At 40.5% G+C, this 13,172-nt stretch overlaps 1 long non-coding RNA gene across 1 annotated transcript in view; it reads left to right on the forward strand.

Annotated features, from left to right (window-relative positions):
• The window catches only part of LOC138852443 (uncharacterized), a 656,097-nt gene that overhangs the window by 543,983 nt on the left and 98,942 nt on the right, over positions 1-13,172 (forward strand). The window contains exon 2 of the long non-coding RNA XR_011391755.1: positions 11,580-11,642. This is a non-coding gene — a long non-coding RNA (uncharacterized lncRNA). The remainder of the gene's footprint in view (positions 1-11,579; positions 11,643-13,172) is intronic.

Below are 13,172 nucleotides of genomic sequence, written 5' to 3' on the forward strand. Positions count from 1 at the left end.
CTGACCACCCTGATGCTTCTTGATACCCTTGTGATCCATCTGTCTTTAACATCCAACTGTTACTTCTTGTACCAGTTCACCGAGATTTTTAAGAATCAATCCTGATCATCCTATTAAATCCTCTGAGTATTTTGTATGTCGTTATTATGCATGCCCTAATCTGTCCAATATTGTAATTACATTCAGTTCCATTAGGCTATCACAGGTCATTTTCCTTAGGTTTGGGATGAGTTTCGGTGTATACCCTTTTATTTTCTCGACTATTTATGACACTTTATGGTGTTTCATACTCAAGGAAAGGCCTAACATATGTAGTGTAAAATTCTGTAAATTACTTGTTCAGGTTAAGACTTTAGAAAGATACTGATAGATTTACTACAAGAGCATTCTCTACTGGGTTATTTGGTTGTCTGATGTCTCTGCAGATATGTTCCTCGGCTAGATCATTGTCGGCGAGTTAGTTCTGCAGCCTCTGTCCACCGAGCCTATACTCAGTTTCCGGTATTCTTGCTCATTCCCCAATTTTCATAACCTTGCATTTGCTGGATCCGAATACAAGCAACCACCTCTCTGGAGGAGATAATAACTAGAACAGAGTATACTACAAACTCTGGTCATACAATAGTGCGGAAATATAATGTAAAGAACCTGAGAGTGGTGATGTCTGAGAATCTCACTTTCAAGTATCACAACAGTGCCACGATCACAAGTGCAAAGACAATGATAGGATGGATAATGAGAACGTTCAAAACAAGAGATACCAAGCCAATGATGATCCTTTTCAAATCACTTGTTCTCTCTAGGCTGGAATACTGCTGTACATTAACATCTCCGTTCAAAGCAGGTGAAATTGCAGATCTAGAGAATGTACAGAGAACCTTCACTGCACGTATAAGTTCTATCAAGCACCTCAACTACTGGGAACGCTTGGAAACACTTGACTTGTACTCTCTGGAACGCAGGAGAGAGAGATATTTCATAATCTACACTTGGAAAATCCTAGAAGGAATGGTCCCGAATCTGCACACAGAAATCACTCCCTACGAAAGTAAAAGACTGGGCAGGCGATGCAAAATACCCCCAATTAAAAGTAGGGGCGTCATTGGTACACTAAGGGAAAACACAAAAATTGTCCGGGGCCCAAGACTGTTTAACAGCCTCCCACCAAGCATAAGGGGAATTACCAATAGGCCTCTGGCCGCCTTCAAGAGGGAGCTGGACAGATACCTAAAGTCGGTGCCGGATCAGCCGGGCTGTGGTTCGTACGTTGGACTACGTGCGGCTAGCAGTAGCAGCCTGGTTGATCAGGCCCTGATTTACCCGGAGGAATCGTCGTGGGCCGGGCCGCGGAGGCGTTCATCCCCGGAATGCCCTCCAGGTAGACTTCAGGCATTTGAAGCCTTTCACTGTCCCCGTTATTTTACCTTTTCCATAATTTTACATTATGTAAACACAGGAGTACCTCTGAACTGCCTCTATTGGTATGTTAATTATGTAAACACAAGAGTAACTTTGACCTGTCTCTCCTGGTATGTTAGCTATGTAAACACAGGATCACCTCTGACCTGTCTCTCCTGGTATGTTAGTTATGTAAACACAGGATCAACTCTGACCTGTCTCTCCTGGTATGTTAGTTATGTAAACACAGGAGCACCTCTGACCTGTCTCCTCTGGTATGTTAGTTATGTAAACACAGAAGTACCTCTGACCTGTCTCCTCTGGTATGTTAGTTATGTAAACACAGAAGTACCTCTGACCTGTCTCCTCTGGTATGTTAGTTATGTAAACACAAGAGCACCTCTGACCTGTCTCTTCTGGTATGTTAGTTATGTAAACACAGGAGCACCTGTGACCTGTCTCTACTGGTATGTTAGATAAACACAGGAGTACCTCTGACCTGTCTCTACTGGTACGTTAGTTATGTAAACACAGGGGCACCTCTGACCTGTCTGTACTGCTATGTTAGGTAAACACAGAAGCACCTCTGACCTGTCTCTCCTGGTATGTTAGTTATGTAAACACAGGAGTACCTCTGACCTGTCTCTACTGGTATGTTAGTTATGTAAACACAGGAGCACCTCTGACCTGTCTCTTCTGGTATGTTAGTTATGTAAACACAGGAGCACCTCTGACCTGTCTCTACTGGTATGTTAGGTAAACACAGGAGTACCTCTGACCTGTCTCTACTGGTACGTTAGTTATGCAAACACAGGGGCACCTCTGACCTGTCTCTACTGGTATGTTAGGTAAACACAGAAGCACCTCTGACCTGTCTCTTCTGGTATGTTAGTTATGTAAACACAGGAGCACCTCTGACCTGTCTCTACTGGTACGTTAGTTATGCAAACACAGGGGCACCTCTGACCTGTCTCTACTGGTATGTTAGGTAAACACAGGAGTACCTCTGGCCTGTCTCTACTGGTATGTTATTTATGTAAACACAGGAGCACCTCTGACCTGTCTCTCCCGGTATGTTAGGTAAACACAGAAGTACCTCTGACCTGTCTCTACTGGTATGTTAGTTATGTAAACACAGGAGCACCTCTGACCTGTCTCTACTGGTATGTTAGGTAAACACAGAAGTATCTCTGACCTGTCTCTACTGGTATGTTAGTTATGTAAACACAGGAGCACCTCTGACCTGTCTCTCCCGGTATGTTAGTCTGGTAAACTTGAAGTGCATTTGTTCTAAAATAAATTTTGCAAAGCTTCATTCTATCAAACGTTTTTGGACAGTCCAACTTTGTTCTAATTGCCTAAAATACTCTTTGATCCAATTTAGCGCAGCTCTTCTTGTTTGTACTTGCACTTGAAGTTTTTATCTCAGGCTGCTTTGAGGTACACTACCAAATGCGGTTCTGCAGTTCAAGAATGTGCAGTCCACCCATCACTTCTCTTAATTTGTCACAGAACTCCAGCAGGTTTGTGAAACAAAGTTTCTCATCTCTAAAATTATGCTTTCTGTATCTCGCTGTATGTGTACCTATCTCTCAAGCTTCCTATGTTTGTCTCATTTATTTATTTTTGTCTCTCCATGTGTTGCATAGCCTGATGAAGACAATGCATATATCCTCTACAATGTATGTTTATGTGAATTACCTTTTTCATATAATTTTATGTTGATATTTTCATTAATAACTTAAATGGAAATATGTTGCTTCATATAATTATTTGACTTATTACATTAGCTGTGTCAGTAGGTAGGATGTTACATATACATGTACACCTCTCTCTGCTCGCTGCTGGAGAGTGGTGACAGGCTGTCCGCTCTCACAAACTGCTTATCTAACTACCGGCTCGCTTGTTTACCTGCCGGCGTCGCTGGAGTAGCACTGACTAGTAACGTGATCGCACCTGAGGTTGGGGACTGCCCTCCCGTCTCGACTGTTTGTTTCTGATTTAGACTCTGTATTTGGTATATCATGATTTCGTTGGTGAGCCGAAACATACTTCTAGCAACTCAGTGTAATTCTGTTCACAGTGCATTGTTCAGACTCGGTAATTTTTGACGTTTTGCTGAGGTTGTGTCGCGGAGACACTCGATTTATCCTTTGTTCCAAGATGAAGCTTCTGACTTTAAGGCATCTGTGCATTGTCGTAGTAGGGGATTTGGTTATACTGAACATAGATTCAGTATTAAGGGAGATTTATGCCTTTAATGGAGGATCTGCAGATGGTCCACAGTTAGGGTCATTTTGTCTCATTGTTCCTGACGCCGTGCTGCTGCTCTGCACATTATTACTGTTCGGCGAATGAGTCGTAATATTGTACAATTAACCTGTTTTGACTGCCTTGTTGGTGAAGAATATACATGATTTGAGACGTTTAGTCAATCACTGTCTAAGTTGATTCTAGTCTTACTGAGACATAACGAGCACTTTTGAGCACATACACACATTTTCACACGACACTTGCATATTGTTATATTTATCATTTGAGTATAACTCATTATAGTTACGTACCAGACGGTACTTGTGAGTCGTACTGTTACGAAATGTGCACTCAGCACTAGAGGTACTTTATGTACAGTTTAACACTGCAATTAATGTATATATAAGTAATATCCAGAAGAAGTGTAGGAGCTTATATATCCTGAATTATATTAAATTACTTTAATAATGTCCACCTAGACACTTTTCTGTATTAAAGATCTCAAATTTTATTGCGTTGGTTTATTATCATTCAGTTGCGATCCTAAAACACTATTAATATTCCTGTCCTTTCAAGGGATAACTGGACATGATCTTATTCTGACAAACTGTTACAAAATCACTAACAGTGTAGATGCTAGAGGGGGATCAATAAGATAACCTTCTAGTATTCTCTACAAATGTCTATACTTTATGGATATCACATTTTGTAACACCATGTTTCTGTGTCTCTTTGTCTATCTCTCGCTGTTACTGCCTTTCTCTCTCTCTCTCTCTCTCTCTTTCTCTCTCTCTCTCTCTCTCTCTCTCTCTCTCTCTCTCTCTCTCTCTCTCTCTCTCTCTCTCTCTCTCTCTCTCTCTTTCTCTCTCTTTCTCTCTCTCGCTGTCTCGTTCGCGTCAACTCCCCCTAGCTAGTCTCTCGTCCTCCTCCTTGCTTCATGTTTCCCAAGCTTCTCACAGGTCACACTTCAGTCATTTATGTGTAAAATGAGTCACGAGATTATGACTGGCCAGTCTACCTTGCTTGCTTAGTAGATTTTGTGCGAGTATTAGTTATCACATGTCAAAGATATTTATCAATGGTCTCTTGAACAGTTGTGTGTTTCTTTTAAAATCTACGTGTGTGTGTGTTCACCTAATTGTAGCTGCAGGGATCGATTCATAGCTCCTTGCCCCGCCTCTTCACTGGTGGCTACTAGGTCCCCTTTCTCCTAGTTCCATGAGCTTTATCATACCTCATCTTAAAACTATGTAGGGTTCCTGACACCACTACATCACTATCCAGACTATTCCACTTATTGACCACTATGGCTGAAAAAATACTTAATAACATCCCTCTGATTCATCTGAGTCTTCAACTTCCAATTGTGACCCTTTGCTGCTGTGTCCGATCACCGAAACCTTCTGTCTTTTCCAACCTGTCGATCCCTCGCAGTATGTTATGTCGTTATCACGTGCTTGACCAGGTATGAGTCCCAGACTGGTGCTGCATACTCCAGCATGGGTCTGACCTACACAGTGTACAGTCTTGAACAGTTATAGAAATGGTATTCTTAGGATTGTTAAGCGCCCATATGCTGCAGCAGTTATCTGGTTGATGTCCGCCTCAGGAGATACGCTCGGTATTATACACACCCCCAAGATCCTTTTCCTAGAGCGACGTTTGCAGTCTTTGGCCCCCTAGCCTATACTGTCTGTGGTCTTTTTGGCTCTTCCCCGATCTTCATGACTGCATTTGGTGGGGTTAAATTCCAGGAGCTAGCTGGAGGACGAGGTTTGCAGCCTGGCCAGGTCCCTTTGTAGTCTTCTCTGTTCCTCATTCTATTTAATTCTCCTCATTAACTTTACATTATTTGCAAACAGGGACACTTCTGAGTCTATCCCTTCTGGCATACCATTCATTTATACCAGAAACAGCACTGGTCCTAGGACTGACCCCTGTGGAACCCTGCTCGTCACAGTCGCCCACTCTGACACCTTGTCACGTACCATGACTTGTTGTCACCTCTCTGTCAGGTATTCTCTGATCCATTGCAGTGCCGTTCCTGTTATGCGTGTATGATTCTCTAGCTTTTGCACTGATCTGTTTTGTGGAACTGTGTCGAAAGCCTTCTTGCAGTCCAAGAAAACTCAATCTACCCACCCCCCTCTCTCTCTTGTCTTCCGTTACCTTATCATATAACTCCAGTAGGTTTGAGGCACAGAATTTCCATTCCCTGAAACTGTGTTGGTTGTTGTGTATAAACATGCTCCTTTCTAGGTGTTCCCCCACTCTTCTGCTGATAATCTTCTCCATGACTTTGTATACTATTCATGTCAGTGACACTGGTCTGTACTTTAATGCATCATGTCTATCACCAATGTTGAAAATTGGAGCTACATTTGCCGTCTTCAGCAGCACAGGTAGCTGTCCATTTGCAGTGGATGTGTTGAAGATTGTTGTTATTGGCACACAGTGTTTCTGTTCCCTCTCTAAGGACCCATGAAGACATGTCTGGTTCCACCACCTTTAAGGAATCTAGTTCACTTACCAGTGTCTTCTCCTCCTCGGTTGCGTGTATTTCGCCCATCACTTGTTGGTGTATCCCTTGCTGGTTTACCTCACTACTCCTGCTTTCTGGAGTCCTTCATGTCTTCACTGTAAATACTTCTTTAAATCTTATGTTAAGCTCCTCACATACTTCTCAGTCATTTCATGTAAACTCTTCTTCCTCAGTCTGTTTACCGGGTCTTTTACTGTTTTCCTCCTGATGTGGCTATACAACAACTTTGGTTCAAACTTGGCTTTCGATGCTACGTCGTTTTGTATTGCCACTGGGCCTTCCTCCTTGTCTGTGCATATTCGTTTCTGGCTCTTCGACTAATTTCTTTATATGCCTGGGTCCTTTGTCTTCTGTAGTTTTTCCATTCTCTAGCACACTTAGTTTTTTGCCTCTCAACATCTTTGGGTGAACCAACAACTCGTTCTGGTCTTCCCATTATTTCTGTTGCCCATGGGATTGAACCTCTCCTCTGCCCCCTTACATTTAGTTGTCATGTAGTCCATTTTATTTTACCAATTTTCCTACTGAACCTCTTGCAGGAAATTCCTCATGCCTGTGTAGTCCCCCCCTTTTGTAGTTTGGCTTCTCCCATCCTTCTCCTGCTTCCCTCTCTATTTGTAACTCTACTATGTACTCGGAGCTCAGTACCACGTGATCACTAGCTCTGAGGGGCCATTTGTATGTGATGTCCTCGATGTTTGAACTACTAAGGGTGAATACGAGGGCCAGTCTTGCCGGTTCATCTTCTCCACTCTCTCTGGTAGTGTCCCTAGCATGTTGATACATGAGGTTTTCCTGTACCACCTCCATTATCTTGGTTCATCATGTTTTGGAGGGAGGGATTAAAGGAGGTTTTGTGTGTGAGGGGCTTTGACTTCCAGCAAGCATGTGTGGGCATGTTAGGAGCGAATGAACGCAAGTGGTTTTTAGGACTTGAGGTGCTGTTGGAGTGTGAGCAGGGTAACATTTGTGAAGAGAGTCAGGGAAACCGGCAGGCCAGACTTGAGTCCTAGAAATGGCAAGTACAGTGTCTGCACTCAGAAGGAGGGGCGTTAATGTTGCAGTTTTATAAGAGTAGTGTAAGCGCGCCTCTGGCAAGACAGTGATGAAAGATTTTCTTTTTCGGGCCACCCTGCCTTGGTGGGGGAAGGCCGATGTATATACATATACATATATATATATATATATATATATATATATATATATATATATATATATATATATATATATATATATATATATTTATATATTCACAATGTACATGTCGCCTTACCAACTGAGCCATCGATCCTACAAACACCATAAGCCTAGCGAACTAGGTTAGTTTCAAGTTACAAGGACACTCATGGTTAATTTCAAGGGTTAATTTCAATCTCCTCCTGTTTGATTACCCGCCTCCACAAGCAGTCTATATAGCAAAGAAACAAATGGTTTTGAATCATTTACCGAACTGTGGTAAATATCAACCAGGATTCGACCCCACGACACATTGTAACACCTCAAGAGGCCACACAATGTACATGTCACCTAACCAACTGAGCCATCGATCCTACAAGCAACCCTGGCCTGCCACAATTTGGTAAATGACTCAAAACCACTTGTTTCGTGGTTTTATTGCTATATAGACTGCTTGCGGAGGCGGATAGTCAAGCAGGAGGCTGAAATTAATCTTTGAGCATACCACTGACACGAGTGTCCTCGCAACATGAAACAAGCCTAGTTTGCTAGGCTCATGTTCTTTGCAAGATCGATGGCTCAGTTTCGTGGTATCATTGCTATACAGACTGCTTGCAGAGGCGGGTATTCAAACAGGAAGACGCTGAAATTAATCCGTGAGCATATTTTTTCACAGTGGTTGTTTTGCATATTTTGATATCACCTGTTTATTAGGCTAATTTCATCCTAGTCCTTGTTTGGTGGACTAGTTCAATACCACTCGTTCGTGGTCACAATAATATAAAATACTGCTCGTTGAACTAGCACACCAAACAGGGACTAGAATGAAATTAGCCTAGAGTCATCCACACCATCGTATGTCCTTGGGTAGCGAGTACAACATTCAGTTCCGCTAGATGCGCTACTCTTAAGAATCGTATGGTCAAGTGGATTACGGCGTCATGCGTTTTCGCCCACCATGAAGCAGGCCAAAGCAGCATGGCTAGTGCAGTGTTGTTATTGATATATATATATATATATATATATATATATATATATATATATATATATATATATATATATATATATATATATATATATATATATATATATATAAGGTTCCTATTTACTGTGCTTCTTTCACTGGTCACGCACTGATTTCTTTTAATTATCTTTCTTGGGGGGACACGTGTGACAACACGTCTTACGCCACCAATATCACCTTCAAGATTACCTGGTAATTTGTGGCTCTCACCACCCTCATCTGACACAGGGTAACTTGTAAATAACTTCAGTGCTTGTTCACTGACCCTGACACAAGGGTAGTCCACAAAACGCCTAAATTCATAAGAGCACTTTGTTATGTGACTCCCGCGTGTGAGTATGTGTGTACTCACCTAATTGTGGTTGCAGGAGTCAAGTCTACGTTCCTGGCCTCGTCTCTCTGCTGGCCGGTACTGGGTCTATCTCTCCTGGCTGCGTGAGCTCTATCATATCTTTTCCTAAAGCTGAGTTTAGGTTCTGTCTCTTCTACTTTGCTGTCTAAATCGCTCTACTTCCCAACCATTCTAAGACTAAATTATTATTATTATAATCAAGGGGGGAAGCGCTAAACCCGGAGGATTATACAGCGCCTGGGGGGGGGGATGTGAAAGGCATTCAGGCTTAATTCGGGGAACTGGAGCACAGATCCGATTCCCTAAATCAAGAGCCCCTCTAAGACTAAAGAAATATTTCCTAATATCCCGGTGAGAGTTTTCTCGAGTAACTGAGACTCTCCTCTCAGACTGTTCCAATGTACTTCGTCAGTTCCTTCAAATATTTCGCTCGTCGTAATCATGTCACATTTGATCTTTCTGTTTTCTATTGCAGTGGTTCTCACCTTTTTTGCCCCATTTATCCACTTCACCATAAATTAGGATGTCATTCCCCCCTTCTCAAACTTGACTCGAAAGGTGAATACATTTACTTGAATTTTTTTTTTTAGCGGAGTTTTACAAATTTAATAACAAAAGAAAATGTTGATGGATTTTAAAATTTGATCAAATATATTTTTTTATAAATATAACTAATTACTTAACTGACTAAAGTTACTGAAACACTTCAACAAACAAAAGATCAAAAGAATGCCAGGGTATTGTAATTCATTTGTATTCTGACGAAGATTGTTTTTTCTTCGCCAGTTCTTGGATTCACGGAGAAGTGCTTGAATAGGTACACCACTAGTTATTTTCAGCCTCCAATCTACTTGACTGCTTCTTTTTAATTTGCAAGGGAGTTGAAAAGCCTAACTCAGATATGTCGCTGTGACTGATTTCTCATCGATCATATGTCCTGCTCCTGAAGTAGTCTTCAGCTTCAGAAACTCATCTTGACAATCATCAGGAACTTTTTCAAATGAAAATTTAAATGGATTTCGCACTAAATCCAACTCCACATCACTGAGTTCAGGGAAACAGAGGCAGAATTCATTTTCCAGTGCTCTACAATGCTGCAAAATTTAATTTTCTGCATAATCTGGAAGCACTTGGTCTTCACCATCAGCAGCAAGAACTGATGACAGGTTCTCAAACATTGCAGCATTTTTGACCTTGACCTTTCTCTTCCAGTTTTCCAGCTTGCTCATGAAAGCTTTCAAGAAATTCATGAATTTTACGATGTTTGTATTTCATCCATGCATCTGAAGATTCAGTTTATTCAGCTACTCAAAAATATCAACCAAATAGGCATGGCGCATGAATCATTCCTCGTCATCCAGCCAGGCAAAAAAAATCCATCTTTCCCTGAACTCCAGATAATTTGAGCTCATCACTAACGTCAAATACTCGCTCAGTTACATTTCAACTTGAAAGCCATAGAACATCTGTGTGTAAAAGAATCTAATGATGACCAGCATCCATGTCAGTACATAACCACTTGAAAAGTTGTGAGCTTCTCATTAGACAAAATTCACAATTGAATTGTGGAGATGGAAGTGTTTTTGAGGTCAGTGCCTGACGATAGATCTTACAGTGAATGCCTTTCACTTTCGGAGTTCGCTTTTTCTGACAAACTGGAAATCCAGATATTGCCCCCAACATTGCTGGTGCTCCGTCTGTACAACACCACAGACATTATCCCACAAAAGATTTTCTGATTCAAAGAAAGATGAAACCTTTTCCAAAACATGCAAGGTCTTGGTACTTGTTTCAAAAGGAGAACCAAAGGAGAAACTCTTCTTTAAATGAACCCGAGTAAACACATCTTGCAAACACTCTAGCAGCTGGGAACACGAAGTCACATCAGTCGATTCATCAAGCTGAATTGAAAATAAGCCAAATGCTGCACTTGATCTCCTGTGAAACTTGATCCTTGATGCCAGTGGCCCCGTCGCTGATCTTTCTGTTCCATAGTGAAACGGCTACAAGTTTTTTCTCCAATCCATTTCCAAACACAATTTCCACCACTTTTAGAGCTCAAGGTTTGATCAAAGTTTCCCCAGTTGTATTTTTTTTCTGCTTTGCTATCTCCAGTGCTACGACATAAGAAGCTTCAGTTATCTTTTGGTTCATTTCATGGAATACTTCTGTTGAATCCGGATTTATCTTTTTGAGAACATTGCAGTGATATTCGAGGAAGTTTTTGTCCTTGTGTTGAGGATGAACATTTTGCAAATCACATTAAATATATGAATCATCTTACCCTCTTTTTTTGACATTCATGAATAAAAACGAGAATAAATCGGCTAAAAAATGAAACGTTTATCTTCGTTTTAATTTAATCTGTGAAATTCAATAAACTTTACTAAATGACACATTAAATTAAAAACAAACTACAGTTCTACAGCTTGTACATAATCTGCAGGACATCACATTTTGTTGAGTAGTGGTCCCAGTTTACACTGAAACACCCTAATATAACCTCAGGTGGGGAATTTCACCATGTTGAGAACCTTTGTTCTAGTGTCTATAGGTTAAGCTTCTCTAGCGTTTTCTCACAGGTCATATGTAGACAGCATTACTAGAGTAATGGAAGTGTATTTTTACCCTTTAAGCTAGAAATGGTCTTATTTGTTTATTTATGTTTACCAGTTGTGTGTGTGTGTGTGTGTGTGTGTGTGTGTGTGTGTGTGTGTGTGTGTGTGTGTGTGTGTGTGTGTGTGTGTGTGTGTGTGTGTGTGTGTTATGACTAACTGCCTTTCTAACTGATTTAGTAGCAGCAATGTTCAAGGTATCTCTTCTGTCTTCCACAGGTTGCACCACCAAACTTCACCTTCATATGGTGTGTGAGTGACGGGATGGTGTCATTATACAAAGTAAGATTCCTATCTCAGTTATCCTTCAAAACGTGTATTATTTTGCTTGTAACACATACGTAAAATTAAACCAGGAAACAGCTATATACACCACTTGTATGTCTCATGCACCACCACAGTTCAGTATTCATTGATGTTAGATATAACAATTTTAACGTCAGTTTATACCTAACTGAGATTTTAGAGGAAATTTATCAGTTTCCCATTTGATGGAGTATCATCTCTAGTGTATGACTTCGCAGCAGAAATATAATATTTTTGATAATGAGATGTAATTATAAGAAGCTTATAAAAAAAGATACTTAGAAATGACGAATTTTGTTGCCGATTCATTTTTTTTCTGTGTGGGGGGGGGGTAAATGACATGGAAAAATCACATTATACTTCATAAAGCTTTATCAATAAAATATTCCAAATTGTTATTTCATACATTACATTGTCATAATATTATTAAATGATATCAGGATACCTTTGATTTCACATGATTCTTCATTTTTTCAGTATATCCTTCAGTATTGTTAAGAACAACACTTCACAGGTGGTAACACAGACACGCTGGGTAATACCTCAGTCTGGGTAAAATATGTATAAATTATCATACAACTCCAGTGTCTTGTAATTACAATTCCGGCTGCCCACAATACAACGGGAGTAACACGTAACTACATTATTATGTAACTGGAGTACCATGTAACTACAGTTTCATGACCGCTCTAGGGAGGTTCCTTGATGCTGGTGAGGGGCTCTTGATCTAGGGAATTGGATCTGTGTTCCAGTTCGCTGAGTTGAGCCTGAATACCTTCCCCCCTCCCCCCCCCTCCACCACGTACGCTGCATAATCCTAAGGGTTTAGCGCTATCCCATGATAATAATAATAATAATAATAATAATAATAATAATGCAGTTTCATGCAACTTTGGTGTAACGTAACAAAAGTATCATGCATCTGCTACATCACCGTAGACACCGTATCATGTAAAAGAATAATGGATGAGGAGAAAACATGGTCTAAACAATACAAAAAAAAAATATATAATTGTTAAGAAGGAAGTTTGAGGAGTGAGACATTGGAGGTTATTCCAGCGACACAGTACATCATAGGTAGATGGCAGCCATTCTTCTGTAAATATACGAGGTTACCCCTCCCCCTCCCTTAGTTTAGGATTGGTATTACTGTATCCATGTGGATTATTAATTGCCATAAATTTACGTAGTATTGACACTATGGCATTTTACACAAAAGTTGCAAGAATAACTTAGTGTATTCTACGGAGGGATGACCTGCACACAAACTTGCCTTGGACACAATAATCATTGTTGTGACCATGGAAAGTGTGTCGTGCCGAATAGGTAAAATTGGTCCATTCGCAAGAACTCATTTAAAATTAAGTCTTTTCTAAAATTTTCTCTTATAGTAAGTTTATTAAGGTATACACCAATATAGTTACATAGATTATAACATAGCAGCATATGTGTAGATAACTTAGGATAACCCAAAAAAGTCTAAGTGACTTATTTCCATTGGAGTCT

The sequence above is a fragment of the Cherax quadricarinatus genome, chromosome 8 (assembly GCF_038502225.1).
Source record: "Cherax quadricarinatus isolate ZL_2023a chromosome 8, ASM3850222v1, whole genome shotgun sequence".
In the NCBI taxonomy this organism is placed as follows: Eukaryota; Metazoa; Arthropoda; class Malacostraca; order Decapoda; family Parastacidae; genus Cherax; species Cherax quadricarinatus.